Source organism: Ursus americanus, chromosome 2 (assembly GCF_024610735.1).
Source record: "Ursus americanus isolate L20-20 chromosome 2, mUrsAme1.1.p, whole genome shotgun sequence".
Classification (NCBI taxonomy): Eukaryota; Metazoa; Chordata; class Mammalia; order Carnivora; family Ursidae; genus Ursus; species Ursus americanus.
Genome location: NC_142128.1, coordinates 66099040 through 66116685, shown reverse-complemented (window position 1 = coordinate 66116685; position 17646 = coordinate 66099040). Strand labels below are relative to the sequence as shown.

General features: G+C 49.1%; 1 protein-coding gene across 5 annotated transcripts in view; it reads left to right on the top strand.

Annotated features, from left to right (window-relative positions):
- NFASC (neurofascin) overlaps positions 1-17646 on the top strand; it is a 179309-nt gene that overhangs the window by 86214 nt on the left and 75449 nt on the right. The gene's annotated exons all lie outside the window — the stretch shown is intronic.

The following is a 17646-nucleotide window of genomic DNA, read 5'->3' as shown; positions in this document are numbered from 1 at the left end:
TCTGGGAGAAGGAGAGCTGATCCAGGTCTCTTTAGATGGTGAACATCGTCATCCTTAGAATAATCAACATTCTGGGCGCTCCCCATATGTGCCGGGTGCTGTGCTCTGTCCTTGACGTCGCTCTCCCGTGTAATCTGCACAACAAACCTATGACATAGGGCCCGTTGCTCACTTGCTACTGGTGACAGAGATGCAGAAAGATTAAGGCTGTGCCCAAAGCTGCACATCTAAGAAAGTGCCAGCCCTTGAATCTGAAGCCCAGCAGTCCGGCCCCGGGACTCGCACAGTTGGGTTTGGGGGTGGCCAGTTCCCAGTCTTCCTGGAAACTCTGCGTAGCCTTTTCTCGGCCAGCCTCCAGCCAGGTTCCAGGTGGGAATCTGATTTCAGAAGCCTCACGGGGGCCAGTCCTCCGTTTCTGGGTCCTCCTTCCCTCTGGCTCTTCCCCTTTTGTTCAGAGGCCACTGCCATCTGGAGCTGCCCCAGGCATCTGCTCTCAGCACACGCCTCCCTCCCTGCTCAGCCTAATCTCTCCCCTCCCTCCCTCCCCCACCCCAGCACTTCAGCTCCGGGTCCTCACCAGGCCCTCGGAGCGGACACCTGCCCTCTGACGCAAGGCAGAGAAACCTCCCAGTTCCCCAGGCCTTCCGCTTCCCAGATGGATCCATTCGGTTAATTGCACTCAAACTCCTAAGCCCTCCCGCCTGTTGCAGAGAAGCTGGGCCTTCTCTCTCCAGAAACATTCTAACAGGCCACCTCGGACAACGTGGGCTCAGGGCGCATGGCTGTGGGTTGCTGGAGAGGGGCCCGGGAGCTACATTAGGAGCTGTTTTGCGTCTCCACCCCCTGCCCCAAGACTGATTCCTGGGCCCTGAGACAGCACCCGTGCTTAGCTACCTTCTCCTGGTGCGCTGAGATCGGCGGGCTAGGTGTGGGGACGAGGCAGCAGCAGCAGCGAGGTTGGTGAAAGCTAGTCCCCTAACAGCTGTCTACCTCATTTCTCCCGAAGTGATGCAATCTCTCCTCCACCCTCAGCCTTTTCTGCTGCCCCGCTAAACCCACCTTTTTAGCAGAAGCAGGGCTGTTGAATTTGAGACAGCAAGTCACCTGAGTTTCTATTGCTAACAAGAGGACCGCATCTCTAGCAAAGAGAGAGTCGTTCTGCTTGCTGATGTATGTGCGTCACAGGGCATAAGACGCAAAGCTGTCCTCCGCACCGCTGGGGCCAATCTTCGGTGTAAGCACTGCAGCTGCCAGCGCTTTGCACCAGACTCCCAGACACATGGCGCATCTTCTAACGCAGGCAGCAGCCTTCCCTGTCTGTGCCACCTCCCCTCCTCCAAGCTCCCATATTTTCACACTCCCAGCCTGCAGAAGCCTGCCGGGATGGCAGTTGGATCCAGACTGATGTCTGTCTAGGATGTAAATGGAGGGGGCTGGAGGGAGGGAGGGGGGACAGATGCCACTCCCTCCTGCTGTCTTAGACCTTTCCTCCCTGTGCCCCTTTATTAGTCTGACAGGAATTTTTAAAAACTGCAACGGGGCATGTACTATCCTTGGAATATCAGCGGCTACCAGTCAGGAGAGCAGGATGGAAGTCACCTCCGAAGAGGTGCCGCGGCTTTCCCTCTCAGGGGCGGACTCCAGCCAGGCGCAGTTGATGTCATAGGTCATGGGGCGTTAGTGGAAGGAGCTGACGTGAATAAAGGGTAGGGGTCTCCAGCAGTGTGAAGTGTTGGGTTGAGGAGACCCTGGCAGAAGCAGGAAAGAGGAGAGCCCAGAACTGCTTTGGCTGGTCTGGGATCTTACAAGAGCCTCCCTTTCTCTCTGGTCTGAAGTAGACAATGCCTGTGCGGATAACCGTGTGTTGGGTTTAAGAGTGAATAGTGACTCCTTGGCCACAGAGCCGATGTTCAGTTATTGGCACAGGCATTGTGCATTTTGCAGATCTACAAAGCAGACTTGTAGATTCGAAAGCCCAAGTCATCCAAAGCCATGTAACAACACCATACACCAGCGGTAACGTGGGGGATAAGAGAAAGGACCAGTGGTTTTTGAATGCCAAGTTTGTGCCAGGCCTTGGGTTAGATGCTGTATATAGACTTTAGCCTGCTAATTGATGTAAAATGAATTGACTCAAAATAATCCATTTAATTCATAATTATCGCAACAACCTTTTAATAAGTGTCCTCATCCCACTCTTAAAGGCAAGAAAACTGAGGCTCTAAGGGAGAGTGAACACATTGTTGAAGCCCACGCAGCAGGTGGATGGCCAAGGGGGCACTGAAGCCCAGATGCGTGGCTCCAAGCCCATGACCTTTGCACATGCCAGAGGCATTCTTCGTCACTTCCTCTTGAAGCCATATCTCTGAATCCGTGTCTGGTGTGTTTCCCCTGGTCTGCAGGGTTTCCTCGCTAGTTCATTTTTCACCTCTATTGACTAAACCCAGCCCTGTTCGGCTTTGAACAACAGGCACTTGTTCCTGTGAAGGACACAGGAACGAGGTAGAAGCCACTGCCCCCGCCCTCAGGAAGCTCACAGTCTGATTAAGGGGCTGAAGGTCCAATCTCTTGCACCCCAAACAAGCTTCTCCTCTAATCTTGTCCCTCTTTTTTTTTTCTGCTTGAGCTCAGTCTGTGGTTTTCAAGTGGCTTCAGAACCTCGGTCTATGAAGCCAGGCTTATAATCCCACAAACAGAGGATGGAGTAAGCAGCTTCACACGAGTGACGTTGTAAGCAGATGGATCCAGATGGTGGGTCCGCGGATGGACAGTGGCCTGGACTCCACATGGGGCACCCCACTCAGGGAACCTGGGAGCCCCCCGGTCAGTGCCTGGGGTAGGAAGCTGCATTTGAAAGAAAGATGGTTAGGGCTTCAATGCACAGCGGTCTTCCTTTAGGAAAACTTCTGAGTGGGATTGAGTTTCCTACCTGCTCTCTCCGCAGCATGCCCTCCGTACAGCAGTTTGCCATTTACTGTGGAGTGAGGGACAGCACGGTGACTAGCCAAAGGTGGCATGCAAACACGGAGCCCTCCGTCTTTTGTTTTAAATCAATATCCAGGGTATTAAAGTTCCCAGTCCCCCAAATGAATTCTTCCTTAAACTTATCAACTGACAAATTTTATGATTCTCTTCATAAATCTCATAAATTTTAACAAGCATTTGTTGGATCCCATTAAGAAACTTAGTTCAAAAATAAATAAATAAATCTTTAAAGAAAAGAAAAGAGAAAAGAAAGAAAGAAGGAAAAAGAAAGAAAGAAAGAAACTTAGTTCAGTGGGGTGCCTGGATGGCTCAGTCAGTTGAGCTCTTGGTCTCGCCTCAGGTCATGATCTCAGGGTCCTCTGCTTAAGGATTCTCTCCCTCTGCCCCTCCTCCCACTTGCGGGAGAGCGTGCACTCTCTCTCTTTCTCTCTCTCTAAAATAAATAAATAAGTCTTAAAAAAAGAAACTTAGTTCATTAAATCCCTTTCAACATATGAAACTACGTTTGTAAATTTTATCACTTTCCTTTTTGAAATATCACAATTTTCTAACAAAGCCTTCCCATTCCTTATGTAATGCTTTTTTCTTATTGATATTATAAAAACAGCTTTGTTGAGATATAATTCCCATACCATCACCTCAATTAATTTCAAGAACATTTTCATTGCCTTTGCCCTCCAACCCCCCAAAACCCCATACCCATTAGGGGTCCCTCCCCTTCCCCCCACTGTGGTCTTTCTCTAGCCCTAGACAACACTGATCTACTTTCTACCTCTACAGATAGACCTACTCTGAACATTTTATATTAATGGGACTATGCAGTACCTGGGCTTTTGCGACTGGCTTCTTTTATTTCGCACAATGTTTTCAAGGGGCGTCCATGGTGTAACCTGCCTCCACACCTCACTCCTTTTTATGGCTGAGCAGTAGTGTGCTGTATGGATGTACCCATTTTATCTATCCATCCATCAGGTGATGGACATTTGAGTCATTCCACTTTCTGGCAGTTGTCAGTTATGCTGCCGTGAACATTCCTGTGCAGATTTTCCTGCGGACATATATTTTCCGTTCCCTTTGTTACCTACCCAGGAGTGGGATTGCTGGGTCATGGGATCACTCTGTGTCACCTTCTGACTTTTCACACTAAATACAAGCCTCTCTTTCTGGCCTTCTACCTTCAATGTCCATCTTTTCTCCCTCCCGGGTCCCTCCTTCTTACCCTACCCAAATCTTGGACCCCACTCTTGGAGACCTGTCACATAGGATTATATCACTTCCCCTCCAGCCTTCCACTGAGCCACTTTCCTTTAATGACAGGCGGGGGGAGACAGGAGGGGGTGGGGGCCTCACAACCCTCTCTCTCCAGCTGTGAGGAAAGATGTGCGCCTAATTGCTGTGAAACTTTCTCCCTGAGGGTAGAAGATGGGAAGCCAGACAGTGAGAAGCTAGGTTGCTGAACTGTAAAGAGGTGGGAGCTCCTTTCTCCTTCCTGAAGGTGCCAGAATTCCTCCCCAAGGGGGTTGTTCCCTACCCATCCTCCCAGGCCACATTTCCTGACATCAGTTTGGTTTATGCTGATGGTTCCGAGGTGGGGGCTCTCCATCCATGTTAACTTCTGTTTCCTTTACATGCTGCTTTACCCGCTAATCTTTCTATGGAAGGAGACTGGTCAGAGCTCAATGAACCACAGGCAGGGCCAGTGAGTGGAGCCTGAAACATGGAAAGTTACAGATAGCCACAAACCTTATTTAAGCCAGCCCCTGCACAACATGTTAGCCCAGCTAGTCCTCAGCTACACTGACGACATTGGAGAGCCTGTCCCATTCCACATATGTTTCCTAGTCCTGCCTCCTGGAGGGTGAAAAATAAGCAATAATAATAGGGGGAGAAAATGCACAGCCCCAAAGAACTTCAGAAAACTGGCTGGATTGTAGCACCAGCAGTGTCCTTCCCCAGTGTGGCCAGCAACCGCTGGCCCATATGGGAGCTGTCAGCAGGACCAGAATATGGACCAGGCCACCTGTATGCTTTGGGCTTCCGTGACAGGCCAGGCTAAGATGTGCCAGGCTGCAGCTGGCCTGGATGAGATGATGGAGAGATGAGATGATCCAGCAACCTTGCTTCCTCCACGTATCAGGCTATATGTACAAGGATGTTCATTGTGGTGGTGTTGTAATGGAGAAAAAATAAGGAAGAACAACCTAAAAGAGATGGTTAAAAGCTGTGTGGTAGACCCTCACAGTGCAGTTCGGAAAGAGAATCTCTGTAGGCCTCCGTGTCCAAGCTCCTTTGGCTTGGTGACCCAACCACTTATGCCATAACAGTTAGATGCAAGCACGCCCCCCCCCACCCCGGAAGTGCTACACTTTCTTGGTGGGTGCAGCCTTCTTGTGGGGCCCCAGCCTGCCTGGTGGCTTATGAGTACCAGGGTGCCTGGTAAGTACTTTGTGCTCCTATAGAGCCTGGTGTGAAAACTGGATATTCCACTAGATATTTGTGGTGGTCACCGTGAGGGAAGGACCTCTTCCCCCTTTCTTCTCTCCCATTCTCTCCCTCCCTCACCCCCAGCTTAATAAATAGCCAAGTGGTTCAGGTTTCAACCTATAGATTAGTTCTGGGTGTTGAGCAGGAAACAGCTGTTTTCAGCCAAATCCCTAATCTTAGTGTCCCCCTTGGCTCCCTCCCCAGGTGGGAATCAAGGGCCACCTGATACTCTTGTTTCCCCATCCCCCACTCCTGCTGAGCCCTGTGGCCTCTGTGAACTTAGCCGAGGCAAGAAGAGGAGGGGCTGGGTCTGCTTGGTGCCCCTGCCTGCCACTGCCACCAACCGGATCACTATCAGTGGTTAAACACAGCCCCTTACTCCTCCCAGTTCTCTCCCTGTGACAATGAAAGGGAGCCAAGGCTGTAACAGCCACTGAGCAGATGGAGACCACCCCCCTCCAACCCTGAGAAGGAAGGTGGGGGAAGGGAGGGAGTCGAATCCCATATACTGGGTTTCCTTGGCTATTGGAAAAATCCTACAAGACAACTGGTTCAGCACCATGCAGGCAAGAAAGCTGGGTCTCTCTCCTCCTGGGCATAGGCAGAGGCCAGTGTCTAGAAGCAGTCTGGTGAGTGATTTCTTAGGCTGTCAAGCCTCGGTGCCCCAGAGGGTTTGGTGTAGTTACAGATAGCACTTCAGAGAGTGGGAGGTGGGTGCATTGTGTGGGCAGACACTTTCTTAAAGATGCTGAGACATGCGGTCATTCCGTGGGGGTGAGGAGGGGGATGTGGGGAGACGTAATCTTTTGGCAAGTGCTCCCAGAAGAGGAAGCCAAGGACTCCTCCCTGCTGCTCCCCCTTCTACGTTTGTCTTCTTCCAGAGATCCTTCTGTCTTTCTCCTCCTTGCTTGGTGCTCTGTCTCTTTGGGACAGGCTGATGATCATCAGTAGGGGGCATTTCCAGTTTCCTAGGAAACCCACCCCCTGGCCTTCAGATGCCTGTGAGCAGAGGGAGCGGAACAGGCTTGGGTCACCATCTGTTGCATCGTTTATTCCTTGGCATGAGAGAGATGGAAGGGAGGTGGCGGTGGGGATCAGAGGGCAGGAGGGGGAGCGGGGAGGAGGGTCCGCTGTAGCGCCCAGGGCAGTGCTTGTGCTGCAGGTGGACTTCAGGACCCAGGACAGCTACACTGAGCCCCAGGTGGACTTCAGAACCCAGGACAGCTACACTGAAGCCCTAGGGATGAGGGAGTAGGCAGGCTGGGAATGGAGGGGATAGCAGTTCTGGGACTAGTTAGTGCCTGGTGTAGCTGAGTCCCTAGATTCTGAGACGTGTCTGTGGGATAGAGAAAATAGGGTAGCCCTGACAGATCAGACAGAAAACTCTGAGAAGAGGGTTGGGGGGCAGTTTTCAGAAAGAAGGAGATGAGAGTGTCTGCTGAGAGGATGCTGGATAGATGCTCTTATTTGGTTATTACTGTTGTTTTCATGACTCAGGCTTATACTGTAACAATGGCTTTTTCCTATGTGATATTAACCTAGGATTTATAATATACTGATTTGCTGATGGGATAAATATCTCTGTCTGCAGGATAGGAATATCTGATCAGATGGCTTTTCACGCATCCAACACATATTTTTTGTACTGTCTCACTTCAGAGGGAGGCAAGACATGGACTCTGAGCTCAAGAAGTTCAGAGTTTGATGCAGGAGACAGACATGGGAATCCCATGGGCAGGAAGAAATGATTGCTGGAACAGAGTTTGGTGGCATGCTGGGGAATACAAGGGAAATGCAGCCTACTATTAGCAGGAAAGCAGGGTCAGTGTTGGGGTGGGGGGTGGGAGTCACCGCTCAGGGCCTTGGTGAAGAAGGGAATCTGCACTGGAGAGAAGTAAAGGAATAGCATTTCTGGCCTAGGCGAAGCAGGAGCAAAGGTGGCCGAAGGGACAGAAGGCACTTGACCTGTTTGGGGAGTGGCACGGGGCCCAGCGCTGGACTGGGTCCTGCTGGAGGAGAGGCTCCACGGGGTGGGAGCCAGATCACAGGGACTTGAGTGCTGCCCACAGAGTGTAGGCCAGCCCCACGACCACTTTCTCTGCCCAGACAGATATGATAGAAGATGACCACAGGCAGGACATACACTGGCTCTTTGTTTCTTCTTCAAGAAAGAAAACGGAATATGAGTGGGAATGTGGTTATTGTAGTGGGAATCCGAGCCACTGCATTTTTTTTGTTTTAGATTTATTTATTTATTTTAGAGAAAGCGAGAGCTCAAGAGCACAGGGGTGAGGGGCAAAGGGAACAGGAGAGAAAGAGAATCTCAAGCAGACTCCACACTGAGCACAGAGCCAGGAAGCAGGGCTCAGTCTGAGGACCCTGAGATCATGACCTGAGCTGAAATTAAGAGTCAGATGCTTAACTGACTGAAACATCCAGGTGCCCCTAGCCACCTGAGACACTGATTTATATTTATATATAAATCATTTGCAACTGTTAACTGGTTTGTATTGGGAACAAATTAGCTGAGAAATACCTTAGCCCTAAGTTCCGGGTTCCAGTGAAGAGGGGCACCTGCCTGTCTGTGGGAGCCCTCCGTCCCAGGGTGGGCCACCTCTGAGCTGTTCAGCTCCCACACACCTGGCCCTGCCCCACTTCTTATTTTGAGGTGCCTTTATCGTCTCTTGTCTTTCAGCTCTCCTCTCTGATTTCCAAACAGGTTGCTTCCGGATGGTTATAGTAGTAATAAGCCCTACTGCTTTTTTTTTCTTTTTTCTAATGCAGAATGGTGGAGTTTTATGTAGGCTCTGTTGGGCTTTTATTATCTCTCTGTTCCCTCACAACATTCTGTGGCAGTGATGTGTGAATGCATTCCTTAGTTGGGTTTTGTAGTACTATTCTAGTCATTTTGTTATTTATTCTGAGAACTAATTGCTGGCATGTGGCCTCCTGCTACGAATCTGTTGGTATATCCCTAGGCATCATTCGTTCAGGAGCACAGCCTCCAAGTACCTGCAAAACTGCTTTGTTCATGGCTCTGAGTCATCAAACTGAACATATTCCATTCCTAGCTCATGTTCTCCCTATGCCCCAACCACTAACAGATGGTCATTCCCCTTTCTGTATTTTTGATACCAATCTTTAGCATCATCCTAATCCAGTTTTCCAACCTAGAAACCTTGATGCCATCCTTCTTCTCACTGCCCACTACCAATCAATCATCAGCTTCTGGTGGTTCTAACTCAGAAAATACCCTCCCATCTCAGCCATCTGCCTGTTGCACGCACGCTCTCTCACACTGTGTGCCGAGGCCCCTGTGGTATCTGGAATCTGTGAGATGAGTGGAGTGACGGGGAGAGGAGGTGTGGTCTGAGGAACCTCACCCTGGGGATTCCCTCCTGGAGCAGGAGGATGCTGTAGAGCAGAGAGTGGCCTGCCGCTAAGCCCAGACCAGCCACCTGATGGGCAGAGTGATGGGCAGGTCACAGCCCCTCTCTTGGACTTAGGTTTACCCAAAGTTCAAAGAAAGGACTTGGGGCGCCTGGATGGCACACTAAGTTAGGTGTCCCACTCTTGGTTTCAGCTCAGGACGTGATCTCGGGTTTGTGAGATCAAGCCCCATGTTGGATTCCATGCTCAGTACAGAGTCTGCCTGAGAATCTCTCTCCCTCTGCCCCTCTGACTGATGTTCTCACTAAATAAATAAATATATACATACATACATAAATCTTTTTAAAAAAAAAAAGAAAAGAAAAGTTTTGTGTGGAGTGGAGTCACTTGAGGTCATCAGGAAGGAACACAATAAGAATAGTAAATGCAGCGTAATTGGTGTTGTGGTTCACTTTCTCATGCTTTCTCCGTTTGATTCTCCAACAACAACCATCGGAAGCGGGAATATTCATTTCCATTTTTGAAAATTTTTAAAAGGCTTGGGAAACAAGTAATTTACAAAAAAATAAGTGGCAAGACTGAGGCCTTTACTTGGATCTTCCATTCCATAAATATTCCCTGCCAGGCACCATTCCAGACACTGGGACACAAGAATGATCAAGGCATGGTCTAAGCCTCAAGAATTCCAGGGGCCCCTGGGCGGCTCAGTTGGTTAAGCATATGACTCTTGATGTCAGCACAAGCATGATCTCAAGGTTGTGAGATAGGCCCTGGGTTGGGCTCCATGCTGAGTGTGGAGCCTGCTTAAGATTCTCTCTCCCTGTCCCTCTACCCCTCCCTGCCCCCCCCCAGCATGCAAGTGCACTCTCTCTCTCTAAAAAACAAGAGAATTCCACAAAGAGGGACAAAAGGTTAAGCCAGCAGCAAGCAAACTGTAGCCCTCAGGCCAATTCCATCCCACTTCCTGTTTTTGTAAATAAAGTTTTATTGGGACATAGCTATGCCCATTTGCTCATTTATTGTCCATGGTGGCTCCCTCACTACAGTAATAAAGTTCAGTAGTTGTGACAGAGACTGTATGTCTCATGAAGCTCTCACAAAGCCTGAAATACTTACGATCTAGATCTTTACAGAAAAGGTCTCCAATCCTTAGTTTAAACATACAGTTTTACCAGTGTGCTCAGTGCCCCAGAGAGGCAGGTGTAAGGTAGAACAGAGATGGACACTCTCAGTTCTGCTGGGGGCCGTGGGGTGGGGGTGGGAGGTACAATGAATTAGTCACAAAGCAGAAGGTGCCTGAGCTGCAGGATGTTGCAGACTGAGTAGGAATTTATCACGTGACAAGGAGGGAAGGCCTTTGGGGCACAGAAGATGGCACATGTAAAGTGTGGAGGTCGTAAATGGTGTGGCATGCTTAGAAAATGGCATGCCACTTAGTTAGGGAACATTCAGCATTTGGCTGGCATCCAAGAGCCCTGCAGGAGCCTGATCGTCCAGAGCCTTGCTGCTCTCGGGACTTTGGATCTGATCATATAGACTGACTGGGGTCATGTGGAAGGGTTTTCAGCAGAGCACTGACAGGATCAGACAGAGATTTAGAAAAATCACTGTAATAGCAACATGGAGAATGGATTGAACAGAGACCAGTTGGGACGTGATTGCAGTGTCTATGAGACATCATGTGTGTCAAAGGTAAGAGGATGGGAGTGTGGCGAAGGAAGTGGGGGCAAGAGACACCAGGAGGGCATATGCGGTCCAAGGGTCTCGGTGCTTGATGTGAGGTATGAAAAGAGCTGGGATTTCAGGGTGATTCCCAGGTGTCTGGCTTGGGTGACTTGGGTGGGTGTCACCCACAAAGACAGAGAATAGAGATAGAGGGGCAGGACCCCAGTGGAGACACAGAGAACATCAGGCAGAAGTAGAGGATCTAGCAGTGTGATCAGTGCCACCATGGAGGTTGGCAGGGCCAGAGAGAAGAGGAGCTCTGGAGTGGTATTTCAAAGGCCAAGGAGGAAAACGTGAGGAGGGATGGATGGAGTGGTTAACAGTTGCTGATGCCTTCAAAATATCTAGCAAGATAAAGACTGGGAACTCTGGAGTCAGCCATCAGGAGGCCAACAGGAGGTCTAGAGAGAGAGATCCAGAGTTTGGTTGGAGGAGTGAAAGAAAACTCGGTAAGTAAAGGCAGAAGCCATAGCCCACTCTTTAAACAAAGAAACTTGCATGAGAAGAGATGGAGGTGGAAAAAATTCAGGTATATATAGGGGAGCTGTGGGATCCAACGAAGATTCTGGTTTTGTTATGAGAGAAACTTGGAGGTGTTTCTCTGCTGAGGCCTAGAGGTAGTTGAGAAGAGTTTGAAAATTGAGGGGCATACTAAGTGGATAGCTGATGGTCGAGGGCCGGACTCTGTGGAAGGGAGGGGCTAGGTCCAGCAGAGGCAGGCAGGAGGAGGAAGGGACACTTCTTACACAGAAAGTGGAGGCCATGGGAAGCTTATGCATTCAACCAGCATTCCAGGGGCATTTCTGATTGACAGCACAGTCAGTTGCTAGTGATAGAAAACTGGCTTCCAGCTGGCTTAAAAATTAAGGGGAATTTTTAATGTAAACATATATGCAATTTTAAAAATCCACAGTTAGGTCTTTCTTCAGGAAATGCTCCATCAGCGACACAAACCGTGGCATGAAGAATCATGTCTTCCTACATCTTCCCTCTGTCTCCTGCAGTGTTCGATTGTCCTCCCATGACACAGGGAGACACTCCTCCATTCCCACCCATCTGGGGTACCAGGGATTGTGGAGCAGTCCCGAGAAGCCCCCTGGGCCTGGAGAGCACCCCAGGCCTCAAGCAAAAATGCTAGCACTGGGAAGCTGGACGGATGGGTTTCCAAGTCCGGCACTGCAGCCCCAGCCTGGTGTATTCTTCCTGGCCAGTGTGCCTGGCTCTTGTGCCCATGGGCTGTTGCTGTTGGGTGCGGGGCTTCTGCATTTGGAGAGTTAGACCACTGTGCCAGGATTTTCACTTCTTTGTTTTACTAATAGAATCCTTTCTTCAAATAAAACCTTAGGCAAAATCCAGTGTAAAAACAGAGACTCTGAGGCAGCCCTGGTGAGAGTGAAGTGTAGGGAGGCCTAAGCCCCACCTGCTCCTCCTCCCCCAGTTGCCCTCCCCCTTGGAGAAGGTCCCCAGAGGCTGCAGAGCCTTCTAAAGGGTCTTCCTGCCTCCACTATTGCCCATCTACTTGCCACCCTCCACAGAGCAGCCAGAGTGGTCTTTGTGAACAAATCTCATCAGATACCCCACCACGTAGAACACTGCAGCAACGTCCTGACATGCTTAGAATAGAATTTAAATTCCCTGCTTTGGCCTTCAGAGCCCTCCGTGAGCATGCCTGCACATGACTTACTCCATTCTTCCCCATGTGCCCTCCAGACTCCAGCCACACTGCTTTCTGTCGGTTCCTTACACCTGCCCCTCTGCTTCCTGCCACAGGGTCTTTGCACAAGCGGTTCCCACGTCCTGGGGTGTTTTTCTGACTCATCTTTACAAAGTTGGCTCCTCCTTGCCATTTAATCTTGGTCAGTTGTCGCCTTCTCACAGAGGTCTTCCTTGACCATTCACTTCCCTTTCCCACATCACCCTACTGTGGTTTCTTTTCTTTTCTTTTCTTTTCTTTTCTTTTCTTTTCTTTTCTTTTCTTTTCTTTTCTTTTCTCTTCTCTTCTCTTCTCTTCTCTTCTCTTCTCTTCTCTTCTCTTCTTTTCTTTTCTTTTCTATTAATAGACTTTATTTTTTAGAGCACTTGTAGATTCATAGCAAAATTAAGTGGAAGGTACAGAGATTTCCCATATACCCCTGGCCCCACACACGCACAGCCTCCCCCACCCTCACCTTCCCCACCAGAGGGGGCACGTGTTACAGCTGATGAACCTACCCTGACACGTCATCACCCACAGTGCACGGTTGACATGAGGGCTCACTCCGGTGTTGTCCATTCTGTGGGTTTGGACAAATGTGTAACGACACGGGTCCATCATTACAGTCTTGTACAGAGTTTCACTGCCCTAAAAATCCTCTTTGTTCTACATGTTCATCACTTCCTCCCCCCCCCCCCCGCATCAACCTCTGGCAACCTCTAATCTTTTTACTGTCTCCATAGTTTTGCCTTTTCCAGAATGTTCCTCAGCTGGAATCCTACAGTACATGGGCTCTTCAGACTGGCTTCTTTCACTTAGTGATAGGCATTTAAGTTTCCTCCGTGTCTTTCCATGGCTGGATAGCTCATCTCTCTCTAGTGCTGAATAATAATCCATTGTGTGGATGCACCCCAGTCTGTGTATCCATTCACCCGCTGAAGGACGGAGGACATCTCGGTCACTCCCACGTTGTGGCGATTACGGATGAGGCTGCTCTCGACACCCGTGTGCGGGTCGGATTGTGTTCTCTCCATTGTGCTTATTGCTACCCGATTTGTTTTCGTTCAGCATTTATTTCCGTCTGCCCCACTGGGAAGAAGTCTCCACGAGAGCAGAGAAACCTTGTCTCTTAAACTCATGTATATTCTCTAAAGCGGTCCCTGCTGCCAGGACTGTGACATGAATGAATGGCCCGCAGCCTGCTGCCCACAAGCCCCAGGTGGGCTCTGCTCGCGGAGCCATGTTCCAGCACTGCCGGTCTTTCCTCCCATCATCACAGATGTGTTGTGACCACTGGCGCAGCCCGCCCAAAGCGGGGCTGTGGAAATGCGGGGGGCTCCCCATGATAACAGCTTGCTGGAGCCGTGGGCCTCTCCTGCGTCTGCCAGGGACAGCTTGTGGTACCAACGCCGGGGGCCCCCCGGTCTGGGGAAAGAAAACAAACCGGGATCCAGAGAGAAAGAAAAATAGGAAAGCAGGTCGATTCAGGGTGGCTAATTATTTTTCCTTGCTGCCGTTACCAGTAACCTCATGTATGTAACCAGCGTGCTTCCTTCATCCCTGTGGGCTCGAAGCCTGATCAGTGGCAGCCGCTAATATTTACCGAGCTTTACTTTGCCACATACTTTATACAGGAATTGTGTGTTAAGTCATCCCAGAAGCCCCCTGGAATATGATTGTGTGCATTTTGCCGATGAGAGATACAAAGCTCCGAAGGTTCAGTACTTGCCCATGACCCCCACCTTGTAAGTGGGGGGCAGCTTCAAACCCAGGCAGTCCATGCTCTTGAACTCGACCAAGGGAGGCCATCACGTCCAGCAGTCCCCACTGATGGCTGACCATCACCCAACTTGCGTACCCATCCTGGCCCCCGTCTGAGACATTTTGAGTCCGAATCTCCCACAAGGCCTGCAAATTTAAAGTTTAGGAAACTTGAAAGCTGCATTTTGGGAAGTTGCATAAGTGAATGAGGCATCCCTGTGTACGGTAATAGAGGTTCTAAGGGCATTCGAATTCAGAAAGTGTTTTTTTGAATCTGCAGGCCCAGTTTGGCGCCTGTTTAGAAGTTTGAGGGTCCAGGGATGTGTGTCTAAGTAGCGCCCAGGAGATGCTGAGAAGCATCCGATTTCGTTCCTGTGTGGGTACATGGTCATCACAGCACCTGACCAAATGCTGTTTGCATTCTTTATGAAACGGGGAGCTCAGTACTTCACATGGCAGAACATTTCATGTGTGAGTGACTCTGTTCTCTCTCTCTTTTTTCTCTTTTCACTCAGGGGTTGCAGGGTGGGTGGGGGGGAGAACTTCAGATATACAAGACTTGAATTCATCCTCTCCCCCCGTTCATAGTACACCATCAGTCCACAAGATTATCTCCTTCGGTTTTATTTATTTTTGTTCTGTTCCTCACTCTCTCCCCTGTAATCACCCCCCCCCACTTAATGTACTTTACATCCCTCTAATCTGTCTCTTACCTGTTTGATTTGATCTAAATCAAACACATACTGGTAGTGTCTTCAGGTAGACTATTTATTATCATGGGTGTTATTGTAGGATGGCTGTATTTTTTAAATTTTTTTATTTTTATGTTCAATTAGCCAGGATATAGTACATCACTAGCTTTTGATGTAGTGTTCAGTGATCCATTAGTGGTGTGTAACACCCAGTGCTCATCACCCCACGTGCCCCCTTCATACCTATCACCTGGTTGCCCCATCCCCCACCCCCTCCCTTCTGTAACCCTCAGTTTGTTTCCCAGAGTCCAAACTCTCATGGTTTGTCTCCCTCTCTGATTTCTTCCCGTTCAGTGTTCTCTCCCTTCCCCTGTGGTCCTCCGCTCTAGCCCTTATGTACCACATACGAGCGAAACCATATGATAATTGTCTTTCTTTGCTTGACTTATTTCACTTAGCACAGCCACATGCAGAAGAATGAAACTGGACCATTCTCTTACACTATACACAAAGATAAACTCAAAATGGATGAAAGACCTAAATGTGAGACAGGAATCCATCAAAATCCTAGAGGAGAACCCAGGCAGGAACCTCCTCGACCTTGGCCACAGCAACCTCTTTCAAGACACGTCTGTAAAGGCAAGGGAAACAAAAGCAAAAATGAACTTTGGGACTTCATCGAGGATGGCTATATAGATTAGATTATTCTTCCTTGCATCTCAGAGAAGCAGATGCCTCTCTGGAACTTTCTCCCCTTTGGTTCTAGTTTTGCCCTAATGGAGCTAACCAGAAAAATTCCATACCCTCTCCCACCATTCCAAGACAGTCATCATGGCCCCTCTTCTGCAGCCCCCATCTGCCCTCTCATGCGATATGGGATTTTCCTTATTCCTCCCCAGGATGCTCCGTAGTTACATGGCATTCCCCTTGAAGGGTCCCGACCACTCCACCCAGTCCCCGCACCCACATCTGGATGCTGTACTTCTCTACTCCTAGCATTAGAGGAACCTGAGATAGTATATGACTGGGCCATGCAGCACGAGAGTGTAAGAAGTAAGATTTGATTAGAAGTGTGCATTTATTGCCTTCGGTTAGACATCCCTGCCCTTGACCTTTTCTTCCTGGTTATCAGGATAGGGGAACTGTAAGCCTCGGTGGTGTGGGGGTACCTGCAGGCGGAGCATCTCCCTCCTCACTCTGCATTGGGTTCTTTGAGCATGGCGCTAGAACCCCCATGCCCAGACACCAGTTGAGACTCCCCTTCCTTAGATGTGGGTGGTAAGTCCTTCAGAATGTACTAGAAGGATTGCAAGGCACATACCTGTCTTCCAGGCTCAGTGGACCGGGCTCAGGGAACTGAGGAATAACCCACCCTCCTCATCCTCTGCTGTTTTATTCTTATGAGCACATCATAGACACCAGTGCTTACTTTCTTTGTTATTGAGGTAAAATTGACATAAAGTTAACCATCGTATAGTGAGAAATTCCCTGACATTCAATGCATTCACAGTGTGTGTAACCATCCCCTCAATCAACTATTGCTTATTATACTCCAGTGGAATCCCTCTCCCACCCCAACATTATCATCACCCCAAAAGGAAACCCCATACCTGTTAAGCCATTGCTCCCCATTCCCCCTTCCCCTCTGCCTCTGGAAAGCACCACTCTGTGTTCTGTCCATATGGATTGACCTATTTTGGATCTTGAACATAAATGAAATCATCCTATATGTGACCCTTTGTGTCTTGCTTCTCTCATTGAGTGTAGCCTTCTCGGTCTTCATCCATATCACAGCACGTGTCAGTACTTCATTATCTTCTAGGGCCAAATAATATTTCACAGAACATGCAGACTGCTGTATTGCTTGTTTATTCATCTCTTGATGGACATCTGGGCTGTTCCCACTTTCTGGCGAGTAGTGCTGCATGAACGTGTGTGCATGTGCTTGTATGAGTCCTGGTTTTTAATTCTCTGGGTGGTCATATATCTAGAAGTAGAAATATGGGGTCATAGATAGTTCTATGCTTAATTTTTTAAGGAAGCCTATATATTAATTTCTTTTTTAAAGTAGCAATTCTACTCTGGAACTTCCCTGCATAACGAGAGACAGGGGAAGTGGGTGAGGAGTCAGGAGATCTGGGTTCTTTTCCCGGCTTTGCCACTAACCAGCTGGGTGACCTTGAGCAAATCATGTCCCCTTTCTGAGCTCTTGTTTCCTCATTTGAAAAGTAAGGGCATTGCATAAAGCTAAATGATCTTTCAATTCTTTTCATCTTTTAAGATTTTTGTCAGAAAAATTTGGTTCCAGAGAGAAGAGAGAGAGAGAATTGTCAAACCACTATACGTGATTATCTCTATGTGCATTCTCTGCCATGTTTTTAAATTGTGAGTTGAAAGCACCCCAAGTAATTGGGCTTTTCTTCCCCTGCCTGTGTGTTTCTAGTTAATGAATAGCTTCTGGCTTCCTATTTCCATCAAGATTCCCAGAACAAGATAGTCCTCTCTTGCCCATCACTTCCTACTGCTTAGCAGCTCCTGAGCAAAACATGGCCGTCATGAAACCAAGACTGGTGCCATCCCATCCCCACCGTCCTCTCTGAAGGAACGCTGAGCCTCCCCCCATGCTGGTTCTCTCAGCACTCAGGTGTCAGCTGGATAACCTGAGTCTGGTCTTTGGAGATGGCGGATCCAAGGAGAGGAGTTGGCGGGTTCTTCCTGAGTCCATGTAAAGACCATCTTAGAAGGTTAGGAGGAAGAACCAAAGACGTCCTGTGATACCGTCCAGCCAGGAGATTTTTCTTCCTGGGGGATTTCTACTCTCCTGAGCATCTTCCGGCTGACTGATTCCCTGGCCCGAGTGCAGTGCCTAGGTAGGGAGGGAGTTTTTCCTCCACTAATTGGTAGCCTCCGCAGTAT